Source organism: Vombatus ursinus, unplaced genomic scaffold, assembly GCF_900497805.2.
Source record: "Vombatus ursinus unplaced genomic scaffold, bare-nosed wombat genome assembly UNPS02014773.1, whole genome shotgun sequence".
Classification (NCBI taxonomy): domain Eukaryota; kingdom Metazoa; phylum Chordata; class Mammalia; order Diprotodontia; family Vombatidae; genus Vombatus; species Vombatus ursinus.
Genome location: NW_020954551.1, coordinates 40,427,482 through 40,448,750, shown reverse-complemented (window position 1 = coordinate 40,448,750; position 21,269 = coordinate 40,427,482).

Here is a 21,269-nt window from a genome sequence, read left to right as displayed (position 1 = left end):
AACTACACTGTTACTTCTGGCTTCCCACCAGAAGAAAACAACCCCACAGCTGTGAGGATTTACAAAGATCTTTGGGACCACTGTTTACTCAACTCAGAGGTTATTTTGTTCTTAAATTTTAACTTTATTGAATTTTTTACATCATGTTTATTTCCATACATGTGTGTGTATGTATATATCCCCTCCACCACCTAGTGCATTATCTGTGTAACAAAGAATAAAAAAAAGAAAAAAAATTAGTTCAGCAAAACCAACCAATACATTGACTATCTGACAGTATATGTAAAAGGAAACAACCATAGCACCCCACTATGCCCCATCGCTGCAAAGAAGGGAGGGAGAGAAGAGTATTTTGTCAGTCTTTCTACATGGCCAACCTTGCTCATTATTGTTACTCAACATTGATGTTGTTTTTCTTGAAATGTATTTTCTTTTTACCTTGTTAGAGTCATTGTTTATATTGTTTTCCTGGTTCTGATTTCTTCACTGTAACTATTCATATGTCTCGTTCTTTTCTGAATTTTTCATATTCATCATTTCTTATGGTACAGTAATATTCTCTGGTTTCTTTCAATAAAATTTTCTGCATGCCTGGGAATGAGGAGTCAACCTCAGTATACTAGGGGATAGGTTCTATGCAGAGATTTTTCTAGTTTTCTTAAGTGGGAGCTCAGAGCCAAGAGAAGAGACATATCTCCCTGTCATCTCTCAATGGGCCCAGGCCCCTCACATCATAATTGTCCCTGATTCAACGGTTGTGAGGATTAACATTATTATTATTATTATTATTATTGTTATTTTTAGCATTTCTCTAGATGGTGCTGTATGGGCTAGGCTGACTGTGGAAACACTGTCTGTATCTCTGACATCATCAAGCCCCATCTCCTGATGTCCCATATGAGTATTAGTCACTGTCAGTTGGAATCATTGGGTCCTTAAGCCCTAGCATGTGACCTACTGGGCATCATCATCATAGCCCAAAGGAGAACAGGAATAGCAAGTGCTGGCAAAGAGGAAGAGGAGAAGGCAGGCAGCTTCCACCGATGATGGACTGAGCAGCTGTCATATCAGAAGAGCTGAGAATCCTAGGATGCTCAGGCTACGATTGTCTTGCAGTGGAAAGAGTACAGGATCTTGAGTCAGCCACTCAAAACGTTAAGTGTTTACTCTGTGCCAGACACTATATTAATCTCTGGGAATACAAATCAAGGCAAAAACATGGTCCCTGACCTCAAGGAGCTCACGTTCTAATAAATGAGTTAGAGGACTTGGATTTTACTCTTTTAGCCCAAACCTACACCGTCTTCACAACTTCCCTTTGTTGAGGGGCGCCATCATTCTTTCAGAAGCCCAGGTTTGCCACCTCAGCATCATCCTTTCCTTATTTTCCCTTCCCCCCACATGCAATCAGTTGCTAAATCTTGTTTTTACTTCCCCCAAATCTCATCTCTGTCTTCTTTTTTCCTACTCCTCTGCCTACTTATCACCTCTCCCATGGGACTATTACTATGGTATCCAAATTAGTCTTTCCACCTCAAATCTCTCCCCATTCCAATCTTTCACATGGTGCCAAAATGACTTTCCTAAAGTGCAGGTCTGACCATGTTACCTGTACAACTCCTATCCTCCACCTCTACTCAGTAAACTCCAATGGCTTCCTATAACCTCCAGAATCAAGCATAAATGCCTCCACTGGCAATCAGAGCCCTTGAAAAACTGCTTCCAACCCGTCTTTCCAGCTGAATTATCTACTACTCTTCTTCCTGAACATTCTAGTCCCACCAGACTGACCTTGCTGTTCCTCACACATGACATTCCATCTTCCTTCTGTGCCCCAAGATTACCTTTTTTAAATTTATTTGAACCAGGTCCTTCTGGATGCAAGTCCAGTGCCCCACCCACTACTCCACCCGGCCTCCTTTGCCATACAGCAAAGCTTGTCTTTGCTTTCTTGGTCTTCTCCTTCTTACCCTTTTATCCTGTGGGTGGTGCTCCCTACCTCCTTTCAAATGCTCCAAAAGCTAGCCAGCTCTTCTCTCCTCCAAACCTGTCTCAACAAAGGGTCTGAAATCAGCTCTGTTATTTCTCAGAGGAAATGGAAGGAATGGTGTGGAGAGTCAGGAAATTCAGGTTCTGGTTTCAACTCTGCCTCTCACTCACCAGCTGACCTCAGGGAAATCTCTTCTTCTGGGCTTCAGTTTCCTTGACTAAAAAATAGAAGGAAAAATCCCTTCCTGACCTCCCTCCCTCCCTCCAAGGATTAGATGAAAAGGCTTTAAGCGCCATATAAATGCTTGCTCTTTACCGCCTCAGAGATAATGTCAGTGATAACATCAGCCCCAGGATTTCCTAGTGCCTTGAACAGTCCCTGGACTTAGGCATCTAATAAATACTTGTTGATTGATTGATTGTCTTCTCTCTTGGTCTCAACTTGATTTCAGCCTTGCGGAAGAAAATGCTCTGTTCCTTGGGAAAACAATTTCAGGCCTCAGTCAACACGAAGCTTTGGGGCTGCTGGTGTCCCTGGTGCCCCAAAACTATATTCAGGAGCTGGCCCTGCATATCCTGGACCCCACATCAGCCCTCTGACACTGCATACCCCTCCTACCTCCCAACACAGGCTGGCTTCCTGTTTGACTTGTCCCAGTTGGGACAGTTAGCTGAGGAAGGGACGTGAGCTCAGAACCCTCAGAACCTCTCTTCAGAGCACAGAGAACAGAATGAGCCAAGGTTCAGGTGCAAGGGGAGTGTGGGCTGGGTTTGGGGGAATAATGAGTATTCCAGTGTTACTGGAGCAGGGGGAGGGAGACTGAAGGCCAGAAAGACAGGTTGAAATCAAATGGTGGAGAGCATTGAATGTTATGCTAAGGAGACTGAAATGCATCCTGTAGGCGGTGGGGAACCACTGAAGGTTTTAGAGCAGGGAAGTGATGGTGTTTGGGGAGGGGATTAGTTACACATTCTCCTAAGAGACTCTTTGGATTTTGTAAAGTGCTTAGTACAGTACCTGGCATATAATAGGCACTTAATAAATGCTTGCTTCCTTCCTTCCTCCTTCCTTCCTTCCTTCCTTGGGATTTTACTGGTACAAGGCACTCCTGGATGAGGAAGTCCCTTTACTAACGGAGATCTCTACGTTCTCTATAGCCTGTAGTCTCAGAGAGTAGCCCAGTCCCTGAGAGACCATTGTAGATGCCAGACATGAGGCCTGAGCAGGCGGTCTGCCCAGGACCACATGTCCAGAGTAACCCCAGAGGCCATCTCCTCCACCTCTCATTTTCCCTGCCTGCTCCCATCATCTCTCACCAGGGGCTGGGATTGCTGATCAACACTGTCAATAGAAACTCTTTGTCCTTCCTGGCCAGTCCTAAACTAATAAACATCTGAAATTTGGGAGGAAAAAAATCCTCCTTTTGCCCTCCTGCCATTTCCCCCTCATTTATCAACCTGGTCTCTGTGTTCTTCTTTTCTGCAGAATGAGTCCAGTTCCTGAGGACCGCAAAAAAACAAGCACGTCTTTGAGTCCTGAAGTAGGAACTTGACTGGTCCAGGCACGTTGTCGACTTCAGGGGCTTGGCCCGGCGGCCTCTGCATAATACAGGCCTGTCTGCAACAGAAATGGTCTCTGTGCTGCTCAAGGGCAAGATGACAGGCTTGCCAGTCTGGACTAACTCCTGGCTCCCAGCAAAAGAGCAGTGCCCCAGGTCCAAGGTATAGGACTATGTAGATTAGAATTCTCCAGGGGCCAGAACATCAGAAGATGAAAGGGGGGGAAAGTATTTATTTAAGCAAGTACAAACTTTGAAACTTTGGAAGCCTCTGGTGTTTTAGCATTGCGTATCTGTAGACATATATACAACAGACACATGCATATGTAGTCACATCTACAACACACTCCCCATGTAGGGACTCATATCCATTTACATTCCACCATGTGCTTATGTGCACCATAAACATACAGAAGTACATGTATAAATAAGCTACACAGACACACATAGAAATCTTCCATTATGTACATATTTCACACATACTGCCAATACAATGCACATATCATAGACTCTTTTCCTACATGTGCATGTACATCATTAAATGTGGGCTTTTTTAAAAATCATAAACTCTCCAATGTAATGTAAAGGTCAAGGGCTTATACAATTTTCATTCCTGGGTGCCAGCAGGAAGCTGAGATGGGGACTGTTTGCCAGAGAAGCCTGCTCCAATGAGGGTCAGTTTTTGCAAATACAAGGTGTCTCCAAAAGTCTTAGTTCAGTTTTAAGCTTTATATGGAGACTTTTGGGGGCACCCTATAGGATCACCATGGAGAGCACACATTTAAGCACTGATTTCTGGGTCCAGGAGGCCATGTTTTATCACCTGAACCTCTGCAACATCTCTCCTATATTCTCCCTCTTCTCTACTTACGCAGCCTTTGTGCTGGTTCAGACCCATCTTACCTCCGAGTTGGACCACTGCTGGACCCTCTTTTCTCCCATGAGAGTGATTTCAATCCCTCCCAATAGTTCAATCATCACATCCACTACCATGATTCTGAAAATCTACACAGCCAGCCCTCATCTCTTTCCTAAGTTCCAGCTCCCCATTATCAAACTGTCTGCCAGATTCCTCCACCTAGTTAACTGGGTCTCTGGCTTGTCTGTGACTCAGTTTCCTCATTTGTGAAATGATGGGGTTGGACTCAGTGGCTTCAGTAGCTCCTTTCAGTTCCAGATCTATGACCATTTGACCCAAATACCTCTTCTGCCTTCTATCTTCTCCAAAGAACTTTGTTCTGAATTGACTACAACCCATTTACATTCTGGGGTGAGCTGATAACAGCTTCTAGCATGGATCCATATTGGAAAGAGTGCTGGTTTGGGAGCCAGATAAACTTGGTTTGAATCTCAGCTCTGTTATTTACTGTAACAGAGTCACTTAAGCCAAGCCTCAGTTTCCCCATCAGTAAAATGAGGGAGTTAGACTAGAAGACCTCTAATATCCTTTTCTATGACCCTAAGATCCTTGCCACAGGGACTTGCATCCTTTGAGATTCTCAAAAGCCTTCCAGATTTGAAGCTCTGGGTCTCCATCTGTTATAGATCAAGATTTGCTGGTGATAAAGTGACAGTTAACAGACCTAGAGAGAGAGATGACCAGCCAAGGGTAGGGGAAGTGGATGGCCCAAACCATCATTGCGCAAGGGAGGTAACGGGGCATACCGGCAACAGTCCTGGACCAGGAGATAGCTAATATGAACTCAAACCTTGGCTGGGATATTTTTTTAGCTGTGAGGACTTAACCCCACTGACCTTCAATTTTCTCATCTTCTAAGCGGGGTAGAATAAAACTTGCACTGACTCTATCACAGAGGTTTTGTGAGAAAAATATTTTGCAGAATTTAAAGACTATAAAATGTGAATTATTGAACAAAATTCCAGGATGGATCAAGCCAGACAGTTCAATGGAGAGAGAGAGGGAAACTTATCTAGAAAGCTCGATATGAGCCATAAAAGTTTGAACAAGAGAGTTCTCCAAGGGCTTGGGGGTATCAGCATGGGGTAGGGCCAGGCAAACACTATGAGGGAGATGCCATAAGGGGTCATCAAAGGGCAGGTTGTCTCAGGAAACATCTGTACTTGAGACAGCATCTTTTTATGATAACATCATATGGTAACATCTTCCTTGACTAGATCTGGCAGAAAGAAATGACTCTTACAGTGGTATTTCAGGAATGAAGATGGGTATGTGAGTATGGATGGGTGGGGTTGAGATCGAGGGGAAGTGAGGTGAAGGAGGATTCTTTAAGACAGAGGGGAATTTCCAGGTGTCCTTTATGTCTAATGAGAGTAAGCTGCTGCCCATTATAGTTATGCCAAAAACCAGCTCTGGTGATGAGATTTCAGGGCTCGTGGATGTATCCAGGCCCCAAGTCCGATTCCTTGCCCCATCTTCTCCTAAAGTTGGAAGGCCTGGTTGCCCCTTTCTACCCTCCCCTCTCCCTCCCCTCCCCCTACTCTGGGTCGTGGTTCTGGAAGGGAGTTTTGCGGCTTTCCAGTTACAACGGCCCTGCTGGATGAGGCTGGGAGGGAGAGCTCTAGACCCTCCCACTCCCACAGATGGAGATTGCGAGCATTTCCTGGAACACTTTCCTGCCCGTGGACTCCAGGGCTTCTTGGTGGTTTTATTCCAAGCCCTGCTCCAAACCTTTGAGACCCTTTGGAGCTTGATGGGATGTTGCTGAGCAAGGGGAAGCAGAGTGGCGATGACAGCCTTATTTATCTAGGTTGAAGATGGAGGAGGCCAAGGATTTATAGGACCGTCCCCATTGGCCCCTGGGGTTGGGAGTGGGGATTTGCCAATTGGGGATCACAGGATTTACAGCTGAAAGGGACCTCAGAGATCACTTGAGTGCAACCCTCCATTACTCAGAGGAGGAAACTGAGGTCTAGGGAGGGAAGTATCTTACCACACAGATAGTAAGTAGCCAAGCCGAGATTCCTATGCGGGTTCTCTGACTCTGCTCAGCTCTTCATGGACTTGCTGGTTGGAGTTATCACATTTACTTGCATTGTTTCCCTTTCCCCCATCCCCTTCCTGCCTTTTAGAAGAGATTTTACCACTAAAATGGGAGTGGGGGAGGCATGGCAAATTGCTCCCATATGCCATCGTTGACAGGAAACGTGATTTCCCCCATGGAGGAGTCTCTGAAGGCTTGGTCTGAGTAATTGAAGAGAGTGAGCAATGCATGAGGGAGAGCTTGCTTTCTCTGACTTTGGACAAACATGCCTCTGTAAGTGTGGGGGACAGGCCTTGACAAAGGTTCTTGGGGTCAAGCAAGGTTTCATGATAGGTGGATGTTACTTGGTGAGAAAAAAATCAAGGAGAAAGCAGGGGCAGAGATGCATAGAAATATATTATGTTCCTTCATGAGTCTGGGAGGTTCTTAGAGTGAGTTGAGAATTGGAATTTAAAATCCTCTATAACCTGGCCCCTCCCTACCTTCGCAGTCTTATTAGACTTGTCTCCCCTCCACATAATCCAAGGCCATTGGCCTATTTGCATTTCTTGGAACATGAGTCTTCATATGAGTCCCAACTCTGTCTTTGCATTAAATCGCCCTTGTCTATGCGATGCTGTGCCCTCTCACCTCCAACACTTAGCTTCTGGGGTTTCCTTCAAGACTTAGCTCAAATTCTACCCTTTCAGGAGGTCTTTCTTACTCCACCCACCTCTTAGTGCCTTCCTCTCTCGGGTTGGTTTCAATCTGCTCTGTGTCAATCTTATATGTACTAAATTAGTTACATGTTGACTCTCCCATTAGAATGGAAGCTTCATGTGGGCAGGGAACTTGTTTTTGCCTTTCTTTGTATTCTCAGTGTTTCGTGCAGTGCTTGGCACACAGTAATTGCTTAATAAATCTAATCCAATAAACATTTATTAAGTGCCTACTATGTGCCAGGCATTTGCTAAATACTAGGGATACAATTAATCCCAGACTAACAATTATTATTCCCAACCTATCTCACCAGTCAGGGATAGAAACATTATCTAAAGGTCAAGGTAAAGGTTAAATGGATAGAGACACATGACTCCAAATAACTCTTTGCTTTGGAGTCAATACATACAATTTGGGCACATGGATCCGTACAATTCACTGCTTTGCAGTCAATGGCTCATCCTTTGAAAAAGTAAAACAGGTTAATTCACAAATTCATACATAACTAAACTTGGATAGGAGAGGCCATGAAGTCCAACTCCCTTATTTTACAGATGAGGAAACTGAGGCCCAGAGTAGAAGGAATGAGTAGAAAGGAAACAAGTATATATTTAGCTTTTATTATGTGCCAGATGGGACAGTTAGGTGGTGGAGTGGATAGAGTGTCAGGCTTGGAGTCAGAAAGACTCGTCTTCCCAAGTTCAAATCTGGCCTCAGACTAGCTGCCTGACCCTGGGCAAATCACTTAACCCTGTTTGCCTCAGTTAACTCATCTGTAAAATGAGTTAGAGAAGGAAATGGCAAACTACTCCAGGATCTTTTCCAAGAAAATCTCAAATAGCATCATGAAGAGCCAGACATGACTGAAACATGGCAAGGGCTGGGAATACAAATACAAGCAAAAAGAAAGATGGCCCCTGCCCTCAAGGAACTTACATTTTAATGGGGGAAGACAACACACACAAGACAGCTGAAAAGTGGAAGTGGCTGTGACCAGCAGGGAATGATGGTACCCGGCATGGTCTTGAAGTTTGGAAGCCAGGAACAGGCCAAGGGGAAATGAGAGGCAGCCTGAGCTCCTGGTCTCAGGAGGAGCTCAGCAGTGAGAGAAGGGATGGGCCCCATAGAGGGATACTTCAGATTGAGAAGATTGTTGGGATAATTGGGTGTTCCAGGGACTCCAGGTTCTGAGAGAACTCTAGAAGGGACAGTGCCAGAGACATAATTACAAGACATGGAGCCCAGTGGAAAAAGGAGGCCTAAGTGACTAGACCACGATCACAGAGATAATTAATGGTAGAGCTGGAATTTGAACCCAGGTCTCCCAACTCAAGCCTGTTGCCCTTTCCACTACACACAGCCTTAAGCAAGTCACCCAATCTCTTCAGGCATCTGCTGTCTTCTCAGTGAAATTAAGAGACAGCACCACATGATCTCTAACATTTTTCTAACATCCTTAACCCCAAACCCAGTGTTCTCACCACTGGCCTGGCATCATTTCCTTGCCTCCTGTTTGTTAAACTTGGCCTACAGCACAGGCCCTGAACCTATCCTCAGTTTCCTGTTTATAAGATAGCAGTAAATCCAGCTACAGAACCCCGTTCCAGAGGAAGGTACCCTGTCTGCCTCCACCAGCCAGACACAAGGAGGTCCTCAAGGAGGCTGCCTAAGAAGACTTACCAGGGCTTAATACTTGCAGGAATACTTTCACAACCATTCTCTTATTTCATCCTCCTAGTAGCTTTGTAAGATCAAGTGCGGGAGGGAGAAGATTATGACGCACGTTTAGCAGATGGGGAAACTGAGGCACAGAGGGGAAGTCATTTGCTATTGTGAAGCTCAAATGAGTAAACACTTAGCTCAGTAAAACACTTAGCCCAGTGCCAGGCACATAGTAGGTGCTTAATAAATGTTTGTTCCAATAGTCTTCCTGCAATGCCATTTTGGCATTGCAGGGTACACACACGTGGACACAAACATACTTTATATACTGAACAAACACATATATGCATGCAAGCATACTATACACATGTGAATACTTGTTCACAAAGATACAACAATTACTGATGAATAAGCAAAAATTATTCTCATTCCCATTTCTGTTGTAAACTACTTTCCTCACAATTAATGGTTAAATATTGATTAGATATCTACTGCTTGCTAGGTGCTGGGGATACAAAGACAAAACAATAAACACTCCTTCCTCTAATGGAGCTACATTCTGTTAGAGGAGAAAATATGTACATATATGAAGTGTCCCAAAAGTCTTAGTGCAGTTTTAACCCTTAACAACTTCAGAAATAGAAATGCTACAAATTTGCAAAAAAAACCCTTCAATATTTGAAGGGCTAATTATTTAAAAATGATAAAATGTTCCCATATTTCTTAATGAAATTCAACATAGCCACTGTCTAGTATTATGCAATCACTCTTGTTGATTTGGGGTCTTTGTAAAAATTTTTATCAGCTACTGCTCAGTTACTGAGAGGATTGTATTTGTAATCTCTGCCTTAATATCATCCAAAGAGCAAAGTTTTGATGTACGCTCGATAATTCTGACGTAATCCCACAAGAAAAAAGTCTAAAAGGAGTGGAGAGGAGATATCCCCACCCACTTTAGTATAGTTCATGGCTTCTCTACTGTGGATGAACTGTGATCTTGACCCTTTGGACACAGCAGAAAAGACTTGCAGGGAAAAAAAAAAAGACTGTTTCACTGGACAATTTAAAAGATACAACCTGGTCCAGCTATGTAGCCAATCAAGGGAGGTTACACTTGGTCACATGGAAGGGGATGCAGGCTACCTCTATGTTGGGTGATCTGGACATGCTTAGGGCACAGGAGCAGCCCCTTTACAACTAAAATATTTTAATTTTGAATATAGTAAATATCAATAGACATAACCCCATAACCAAAGCTCCTTGAGGATGTCCTCAATAATATTTTAAAGTGTAAAGGGCCTCTGAGACTAAAAAGTTTTCAAGATCCTTAAAGGAAACTAAAGATTGATTCTAAGATGCAGAGTTGAGGAGGGATTGTGCTCCCAGCATTGGAAATGACACTTACAAAGACATGGAGATGGTAGATGATCTTGGTGCTAGTTAATGTCTGAGGCAAGATTCAAATTCAGACCTCCTGAGTCTAGGTCCAATTTTTTCTCCACCAAGCAAAGCTTCTTCTTACAATATATCAGTATATATGTGTGTGTGTGTGTGTGTGTGTGTGTGTGTGTGTGTGTGTGTGTGTATGTATACTGCATATGCATGTATATGTATATATGGTATTGGTCTTAATAAGCTTTACTTTTCTCCAAATCTGGCTTCTATAAAACTAGAATGCAGCCTGCATAGTCAATACTATAAAACAAGGTCATATTTGTAAAACTCTTTGCAAGCCTCAAAGAGCTTTGTAAATGCTAGCTATTATTATTACTTTTTTAAGGGTATGTATGACATTGATTTTCTTCCTTTCAAAGAGGCCTCATTGAAAGGAAGAAAATTAATGTTAAATGCTGACATTTTAGGGAAAGCCATAGAGAAAAGGTTTCTCAAACACGAGCACATGTTGCCTGCATGAGTTAAGAGAAGCCTTCCCCTCCCCCCATATGCCTTTCATTAGGAGGTGAATGAAGCAGCCTTACTCAATCCATCTGATAATGGAAGTTTAATGATTCCCCAGTGCCAATAACATGCAAATCCACAAGATTATTGAAATCAAGGGACCGAACCATTGCAGGCTGGAACTCATCACAGAACAAGGAACAAGGCAAGGAATTGTTATAACAAAAAGTTATAGGCAAGACTTTAAAACTGGGAAGGAGTGTCAAGGCCTATCAGGGCAGTGAGTTCACAGAAAGACCATGGGATTCCAAGCTGGCCATGAAAGTAAGTACTTGGAAGAATGGGGTTCTGCTCTGGGTCCAGGATTTCAAGGAAGTCCCTGACCACGTGTGGAGGTCTCATTGTTATAATCTGGGCCATCTGAGGCTCTGGTGAGAGCCAGGAGCTGTAAAACCTCAGAGGCCTCAGGGTTTAGTCATAGCTTCGCAGGCCAGGGGAGTTTGTGATGAAAGGTCATAACTTGTAACCTGAGCAACCAGCGGGGGTCATGTTTCCTTCTCGGCCCTTCTCAGTGCCTTGCTTGAGGGCCCAAGGTTCTGCAAGTCAGCAATATGGATCCTGGGGGCCTTCCCCCCTTCCTCCATCTGAGCCTTGGTTCAAACAGGTTGGGGAACATGGGCCCAAATTTGCCTCATGTATTTCCTCAATGGTGGGAGTTGGGGGAGGGAAGTGGTATGGTGGTTACAAGAGCCATGGAAGGCAGGTACGTTGGGTGGACAGGACACTAGGTAACAATTAGTTGGATTGGTCTAAATCTGTGATTTCACAGGATCATAAGATGAGAGTTGGGGGTCATCTAAATCAATTTTACAGTTAAGGAAATTGTGGCCCAGAAAAATTGCCCAAGGACAAATAGAACAGAGTTGGGATTTCCCTGGTGTGAGGGACTCCTAGTGTAGAAACCCCTTCTACCAATGCAGATACAACCCTGCTATACAGCAGTTAGGAGGTACAGAGGATAGAGTAGTGGGCTTAGAGTTAGGAAGACCTGAGTTCAAATCCTGCCTTAGGCACTCCTAGGTGTGGGACTCTGGACAAATCACATAACTGCTCATATCCTCATCTGTAAAATGGGGATAATAATGGCACCTATGTATAGGAGAAAAGATGGGATCCAAATCCCCATGATTTCTGACTTCAAATCCAATGTTTCTTTTACTCCTCTTCATACCCGACATGCCACGTACGTGTGTGGGCAAGTGGGCCCCAGGCTAATAATGGAAATGTTCTATCGCTACTTTTATTACTATGCTATCTTATGAAATACCCCTGCCTTGTGTCTTGTTACAAACTAGAAAAAAATTAACACATTGCTAGGAATTTGTCAGTCAGTCAATAAACATCTATTAAGTGCCTACTATGTGCCAGGCACTATGTTAAGCACTGGGGATACAAAAAGAGACAAAAGACAATCCCTGCCAAGCTCTAGACAGGGTAAACTGGAAACGATCACCAGACAGACAATCCTCGACAAGCTCTAGACAGGGTAAACTGGAAATGATCACCAGACAGCCCTACAACTAAGGGGGATCCCTATAGAAGATGGGATTTTAGCTGGGAATTGAAGGAAGCCAAGAGGCAGAGACGAATAAAGAGAGAGTTCCATGCACGGGGGATAGCCAGAGAAAATGCCCAGAGTTAAGAAATGGAGAATGTGAACCCACCAAATGCCTTGAATCTGGGGTAGGTTTCGTGCAGAAAAGGATGTTCCAGGGAGTGCATTAGTAATAACCATTTGACAGTTGTACGGAAGAATGTATTGAAAGCAGAAAGATCTGAAGCAGAGAGGCTGTAGCCTAGGTGAGAGGAGATGAGAGTCTGTACCAGACCTGCGACTAAGTGGAAAATGGAAGTAAGATGAGGGCTGTTTGTTTGTTTTGTTTTGTTTTGTTTTGTTTTGAAGGCAGGGTTGGCAAGAGCTGAATGGTTATGTGAAGTTACCGGAAAGTGAAGAGTTGGAGATGACTTGGAGATTTTGAATTTGGATGACTGAAAGGTTCCTGATGCCCTTGACCTTGACAGGAAAAATCAGAAGAGAGGTGGGTTTGTGGAAAAAGATACTGAAATGGCAACGACTGTGATTCAACTTGAGTATCATGGTCAATGATGACTATGTCAATGCTACAGAAGAGCTGGAGAATGTGGGACTTGAGATGAGTCTTGAGGGCAGGAAGGGAAAGCAGGAGGTGCAAGTGAGGAGGGCAAAAATTACAGGTATGGGGGGACAGCCGAGGCAAAGACATGGAGTCAGAAGATAGTTTCATATTTGAGGAAGTATGAGCGCTAGGTGGTGCCATAGTGCACAAAGCACTGAGCCTGGAATCAGGAAGACTTATCTTCCTGGGTTCAAATCCAACGTCAGACACGTACTAGCTGTGTGACCCTGGCCAAGTTGCTTAACTCTGTTTGCCTCAGTTTTCTCATCTGTAAAATGAGCTGGAGAAGAAAATGGCAAACCAGTCCAGTATCTTTGCCAAGAAAACCCCCAAAGGGATCATGAAGAGTCAGACATGAATGCAAGCTTATGTTGCTGGATCATAGAATGTGTGTAAAGGAGTAAATTATGAGAGATCAGAAAAATGGGAGCGGTCCAAGTTGCAAAAGACTTTAATTAACAGAGGATTTTATATTTTATCTTCAGGGTAATAGGGAGTCACTAGAGTTTATTAAGGGAGAGGGTGACATGGCCAGACCTGCTTTAGGAAAATCATTCTAAAGGGGCAGCTAGGTGGCGCGGTGGATAGAGCAATGACCCTGAAGTCAGGAGGACTTGAGTTCAAATCCAGCCTCAGACCAAACACTCGAAACTTACTAGCTGTGTGACCCTGGGCAAGTCACTTAACCCCAATTGCCTAAAAACAAAAAAACAAACAAACACACAGAAAAAAGAAAATCATTCTAGCAGTTCTGTGGACAGTGGATTGGTACAGGAAGAGGTCCGAGTCAAGGAGGCCAACCTAAAGACTACTGCAGCAGTCAAGGCATGAGGCAATGAGAGCCTGCGCCATGTTGGTGACTATCAAAGTGAAGGGGGGGGAACATATATACAAGAGATACTGTGAAGGTAGAAACAATAACATTTAGCACTGGATTGTACATATGGCATCAGTGGTAGAGAGGAGTCCAGGTGGCAAACCTGGGTGACTGAGAGGATAATGGTACCCTCAAAAATAATATGGGGAGCTAAGAAGAGGAGACAGTTAATGGAGAGAGATAATGAATTCTATTTTAGGTTGAGTTTGAAATGTATGTGGGAGATCCAGTTTGAGATGTCCAAGAGGCAGTTGATGATGCAAGATTGGAGCTCAAGAGAATGGTTAAAGATGGATATAGATGGCTCAGAGGTCAGAGTTCTGGACCTTGAGTCAGGAAAACTCATCTTCCCAGGTTCAAATCCAACCTCAGACACGTACTAGCTGTGTAACCCTGGACAAGTCACTTAACACTGTTTGCTTTAGTTTCTCATCTGTAAAATGAGCTGGGGCTTTCTTGGTAAAGATACTGGAGATGTTTGCCCTTTTCTTCTCCAGCTCATTTTATAGATGAGAAAACGGAGGCAAATAGGGTTAAGTGACTTGGTCAGGGTCACACAGCCAGGAAGTGTCTGGGGCTGAATTTGAACTCAGGAACGTGAGTCTTCCTGACTCTAGGCTTGGCACTCTGTGCACTATGGCGCCACCTAGCCATCCCACATGTCATACACTCAAGGCCTTTTACCATCCTAATAGCCTTCATCTCCAATTTATCAATGCCCTTCTTAAAGCACCCAGAACTGAAAACAAAACTTCAGACAAGTTGTGAGAAGAGCAGAATACAGGGAGACTCTCACCTCCCTATTCCTGAAAGCTATGCACTTCTTTATGCAGACCATATGCTTTTAATGTACAGACCCTAGGACCCATGTCTGCTCCTTCCTCCTAGCTTCATGCCATGGAAAGGGGTTACTTATAGAGGGTGGATGGACTAGGGCTGCTGGTATGCTCTAGAGGAGTATCTGCATAGGCCCTTCCTTTTTCTCTCAGGGCAATGCTGCCCCAGACTGTCCTAACACACTTAGTCTGGTTCTGTTCACATCTAGTCTGATGTGGTAGAAAGAAAACCGAATTTGGAATCAAAGGAATTGGGACTGAATTTAGACTTTGCTACTTCCCTATATGGCCTTAGGTCAATCACTCTTTGGGCCTCCCTTTTCTCCCCTGTAAAATAAGGCGATTGGACAAGGTGACTTCTTCCAGCACTAAATCCTATGCTCCTATGAAATGAAGAGTTTCATGCTTAACAGACTTTTCTTTTTCCTGAGGAAGGGACAGATTGGAAGCAGCTGGGCAGTTTCCCCGGAGTGGGGGAGTGGATACGGAGCTTCCCAGCCTTAGAGAGGTTCCTGGGATGGTAGGAGTTAGCACAGCTGCACCCCAAGGTTACAATGGTCCGAGCCTTCCGGTGGGTTTGTGTTTGGAGTCGACTCCCCTCTTTGCATTTGCTTTTAATAAATCCTTGTCAAATCCTGCTCCCGGAAAAATGTAGCCATTCATCGCTTCGACAATGGGGCAGTTTGGAAATGCTTCACAGTGCATTGATTTCCCCAAACTCTTCCATCGGAGGCCTGTTTTCTAAGTGGCGTGTGCACCAAAGCTCCAATCAATTAAATATTTACCCGCTTGGAAAAGCTACATGTTTAAATAACCCCCCAATGACTCAAATACACAATCTGGCAAGCCGCACACTTTTAACGTCAATGAAACTCAATGGCGTTTTCCAAGAATAAGTTAAAAGAGCTGAGTTGATGCATGCTTCAGAAAGAGCTACTATAGAGTTTGGGTTATTAGAAGAAAGCCCTGGCATGCCCCTCAGGACTGTTGATGGCTACCACTCTCTTCTGAGGCTAGCATGGGACTTTGTGCTGGATTTCACACCAATAGGAAAAGGCTGAACTCAAGCCCTGAGAAACCTGTGTTCTTGGCCCAGTTCTGACATTAATTTTCTCTATGTTCTTGGGCAAGTCATGTGGCTTCTTTACACCTCCGTTTGTGCTTCTGGAAAATGAGGGTATTGATTCCTGCTCTGCTGAGCTTCCTTGGGATATTTTTGAATATTTAATGAAATAATGGATATGAGTCCTTTTTTTTTTTTTTGAAAACTGCAAAGCCTGATACAGATGGAAAAGATTATTATTATGGAGCAAGACTTTGACCCTGTGAAGTATTTTTGGGGTGTTTAGGTAATTTCTGGGACATTTTTCTTTTAATGTGGACACTCACTTCCAGCATCAACTTAGGTGGTATCCAAATATGGCCGGGAAAATGAACTATCTGTGATATCTACGGTTTATTATTATTAGTATTATTATTAGTTGACATTTTAAAGAATCACAGAATTTGAGAATTGATAGGGGTCATAGTTCCTTATCTAGCTCATCCTATATAACATACCTGAAAAAGAGTCATCCAGTCTACTGTTGAAGGCGGGAGAACTCATCACTTCTGGGGGCAACACTTACTATTTTGGGACACCTCTAACTGTTATGCCAACTTCTACCTAGGCCTAAGAGAAATAAGTCTGGTCCCTCCTATACACCATAGTCCTGCAAATAACTTGAAAACAGCTATCATGTTGCTCCAGAGGTTTTTCTTTTCCAGGCTAAACATTTCCAGTTCCTTCGACTACTTTTCATATGACATGAACTCAAGGTTTTGTACCATTCTGGTTGCCTTTCTCCGGACATTCTCCAGCCCTTCTGGTACATGGCACTGTGCTCAGAACTAAACCCAACAACAACAATAATAAAAAAAGCCACCATTTATATGGAACTTTAACGTTTGCAAAGCACTTTATAAATATTTTATCCTCACAAAACCCAGGAGGTGGGTGCTATTATTACTTTCATTTTACAGAGGAGGAAACTGAGGCAGCCAGTGCTTAATTGACTTGCCCAGAGTCACACACTAGTAAGTGTCTGAGGCCATATTTGTATTCAGGTCTTCCTGATACCAGAACCAATGCTACTCACTGTCACTGTGCCATCTAGCTACCTGGCTAGACTTCCAGATGAAGTCTGAGAAGGGCACAATTCAGTGGGACTCCATATTTCTAGAAGCAATTCCTTTCCCTTAATGATGCTCAAGATCACACTGCTGACTTGTATTTAAATTTATAGTCCACAGTACTGCCTACCTATGCCTTCCCCAACTTGTGATGGTGATTTTTTTATTTTTTTGGTACCCAAGTATAAGGTTACATTTATCCCTCTCAAAGTACATCTTCTTTGGTTCAGCCCAATGTTCTAACCTGCCAAGATCTTTACAGATCCCAACCCCATTGTCCAGTAAATTAGTTCTCCCTCTCTGCTTTTTGTCATCCAAAAATTTGATAAGCTTACCATCCATGCTTTTATTTAAAGCATCAATAAAAATGTCAAACAGCAGAGGGTAAAGGCCAGATCCATGGAGACTCCTCTGGAGATGTCCTGCCAGCTGACATTGAACCATTAACAACTACTTTTTTAATCCTTCCATCCAGTTCTGGATCCTTCTAAATATATTGTCATCTAGTGCATGTCTTTCAATCTTCTCCACAAAAGTAGTTTGAGATATTTTATCAAAAGCTAGGTGGTGCAGTGGATGGAACACGGGGTTTCCAATCAGGAAGACTCATCTTCCCGAGTTCAAATCTGACCTCAGGCGTTTCCTAGCTGTGTGGCTCAAGGCAAGTCACTTAACTGTGCTTGCTTCAGTTCCTCATCTGTAAAATGACTTGGAGAAGGATATGGCAAACCACCCTAGTATCTTTGCCAAGAAAACCTCAAATGGGTTCATGAAGAGTCAGATGTGACTGAAAAATGACTGAAAATCAAAAGCTTTCCTAAAACCTATATGCAGAATTTTTCTCGTCCATTAGTTTAATAATTCTGTCAGCAAAAAGAATCTCATCTGGTCTGACCTGTTCTAGATGAAGCTGTACCAGTTCTTTGTAATCACTGTTTTACCATCGAAGATGTCCACCACCATCTCTTTAATACGCCTCTTGAGAATTTTCCTGGGAATGGAAGCCAAAGTCTCTGACCTAGAGTTTTCAGACTCTTGTTATTGTCTCTTTTTTGAACTGAGAAATTTGTCTTTACCTTTATTGTTTTCTATGATCTTTCAAATATTACTGACAAAAGGCTCAGCAATCACATTCATCAATTCTTTCAGCACTTGAAGACACAGTTCATCTGAATTCATCAACAGCTGTTTGGCACTCTCTTACCATTGACTTAATTATCTTGGGCATGAACTCTCTTTTTGTCATTTTTGTTCTGTGATTTCAATCGCAGAGGTCATTCTCCTTGGCATGAAAAATAGAATCAGAACAAAAATTGAGCAGCTGTACCTTTTCTCTGATGTCAGTGATCATCACTCTACGTAACCCAATACAAGGTGTTAGAGTCATTCTGTGTTGGAAAGAATCTCCCAGTAGAGCCCTCCTTTACAGAGATTTACTGCGGAACGGAAATTCACTGAGAGCTACCTTTCCACTCCAACCCCCTCTAATTGGAGGCAAGAATCGTCCTAGCCCTTTTCTTTGTATATATAAGAACAGTTGCAATGTGGTTAAATGGAAACAGTACTCAGTGCTTCTGGAGTCAGAGGATCTGGGTTCAAATCCTGTTTCTGAGGCTTAGCACCAGTATGACATTGGGCAGGTCATTTAAGTACACTGGACATTAGTTTCCTCAGCTGTAAAATGAGGGAGCTGGGCTAGAGGGCCTCCAAGGTCCCTTACAAATCTAAATCTATAACACTGTGAAATGAACTTAATTAAAATTGCAGCTCCAAGGAAGCAGCAAGAGTTGGCACATCATCGGTGTTTGTGGAAGGGGGAAAGCCTTCCTTCTCTGTCCACAAATGCACGAATACCACAAAAGTTCTGTAACCCCTTTGCAGAATATCTTCCAAGGTCCTCTGGTGCCTGCCTAGAGTTAAATTATTTGCTGTGTCTCCTGTGTAGCATTCAGGAGGGTTGGGAGCAACAGAGTGTTGGAACTAGAAGTGACCTTAGAATGTTGGAACATGGGGGTGGTAGGGAGAAAGAAAAATGGGCGATAGGGGCAAACTTCAAAGGAGAGGAAGCCCAAGGGCCCTAACCCCCAGTCTGGGAGAGTAGGGTGACTCCTTAGAATGGAGAATGTTAGAACTGGAGGAGGCATTGACACATAGAAGATCAGAGCAGGAAAAGTTAGATTGTTAAAGCACAGATGGTTTAAATGGTTAAAGCAGAGAATGTTAGAGCTGGAAGGGACTTTTAGAAAACAAACTATTTGTTTTTGAATTCCCAGTACCTAGCATAGGGCCTTGCATATAGAGGATGCTTAATATGTGTTAGCTGAATAGCAACACAGCATTAATGAATGTTGCCAAAATGCAAAAAGGGGCTGCAAGTGGAAAAAGTTTAAGAAGACCTGCTCTAAATCAGAGGTGTCAAACACATAACCCAATCAGGCAGTGATACTCCTGAGTATAGCCCAAAGCAGATTAAGTGTGATTGGGAAATTTTTAACAAAATAAATAAAAAATACAATAAAACATAGATAACATTACATTTTAAAACTGAAAACATGCCCCATACAAGGACCCTTGTCTGTAGATTAGTGGTCCCCTTATTTGAGTTTGCTATTTGAGTTTTCTACTCACTGCTCTAAATGACTACTAATAAGGCATATTCAAATCCAAATATTCCTGAGGTTTTATCTCACATCATGTGAGCTGGCAAAGATGTCGAAAGATGGAAACAGTCAAAGTAGGAGAGGCTGAGGAAAGATGGGCATGCTAGTATATTGTTGCTGGAGCTGTGAATCAGTATAACCATTTGGGGAAGCAATTTGCAATTATACAAATAAAATGATTAAAATGTCCATACCCTACTCTAACCAAGTCATTAATAAGAAGTCTCCATATATGCCAAAATGTTTATAGCAGCATTTTTGATTTGGTGGTGACAAAGAATTGGAAATAAAGTAGATTCCCATCAGTTGGGGAATGATTTAAAAAATTGTGGTACTCAATTGCCATGAAATGTTACTGTGCTGTAAGAAGTAACAAATATGAAGAATGAGACCACAGAGAGATTTATATGAGCTGATGCAGAAAGAAGTAGGCAAAGAAAAAGCCAAGAAAACAATATATACAATAACTACAACAAGGTAAACCAGAAAGAACAACCACAAAACAGTCAAAAGTGAATGCTGCAAAATTACAGAACAAGCCTATCCCCAAAGAAGAAATACGAGAAGATGCAGAGGTGGAAGGTCCATGGTGTGGTACATTGCATATATTTTTCAGACTTTATCAATATATTGATCAGTTTTCTTTTTTTTTTGTCTCTTCTTTTCCCTTTAAAAATATTATTTGTTGGAGCAGCTAAGTGATGCAGTGGATAGAGCACAGGCCCTGGATTCAGGAGGACCTGAGTTCAAATTTGGCCCCAGACACATAACACTTACTAACTGTGTGACCCTGGGCAAATCACTTACCATTGTCTAGCCAAAAAAAAAAAAAAAGCCAAATAAAATATTATTTGTTACCTGGGATGGCTCTCTGGGAGGTGGGAGGGGTAATAGGAGAAATTCTGGTGATGTAAAAAAAGAAAGCAATACAATTTTATTTTTTTAAAAAAGGACATTAAATACAAATATAAATAATATTAGGAGGATATGCTCTTAAATTTTCAGAGGTTGGAAAAGCCATAGAACCTTGGAATGTCAGATCTTAGAATCATAGAATTTCAGATTTCAGAAAAGAATATAGTGGCCATCTAGTCCAACACATATTGGAAAAGGAATCCCCATTACAACATATTCAATAGATGGTGATCAAGTCTCTGTCTGAAGTCTTCCAGTGAAGGAGGGCCAGCCCACTGTTCTTTTGGATAGCTCTAATGCAGCCATTCTTAAGCCCAACAAGGGGTAGATTTCAGGAAGTCTGTGAACTTGGATTACATCTTTAATACAATCAGTTTCCTTTGTAATATTATATATTTTATGAATTTTAAAACACTGTTCTAAGAAGGAGTCCACAGGCTTCACCAGAAGTGGTCCATAGGCTTCACCAGAATGTCAAGAGGATTTGTGACTCAAAAAATGTGACCTCCAGCTTTATTAGGAAGGTCTTTCTTTGATCTCTTTGAACAAGTCTAAATTTTCTGTTTTGTTACTTCCACTCATTGTTCCTGGTTCTGCCTTGAGGTGTCAAACAGAAGAAGTTTAATCTCTTTTCCAAATGACAACCTTTCAGATACTTTAAGACAGCTATCTTCAATCAATCAATCAATTAGCATTTATTAGCTCCTTATTATGTTCCAGGAAATATATTAGGTATTTGGGATAAAAAGGCAACAAAATAGTTCCCACTCTCAAAAAATTTACATTCTATCAGGAAAGACAAAAGACACATATATAACAAAA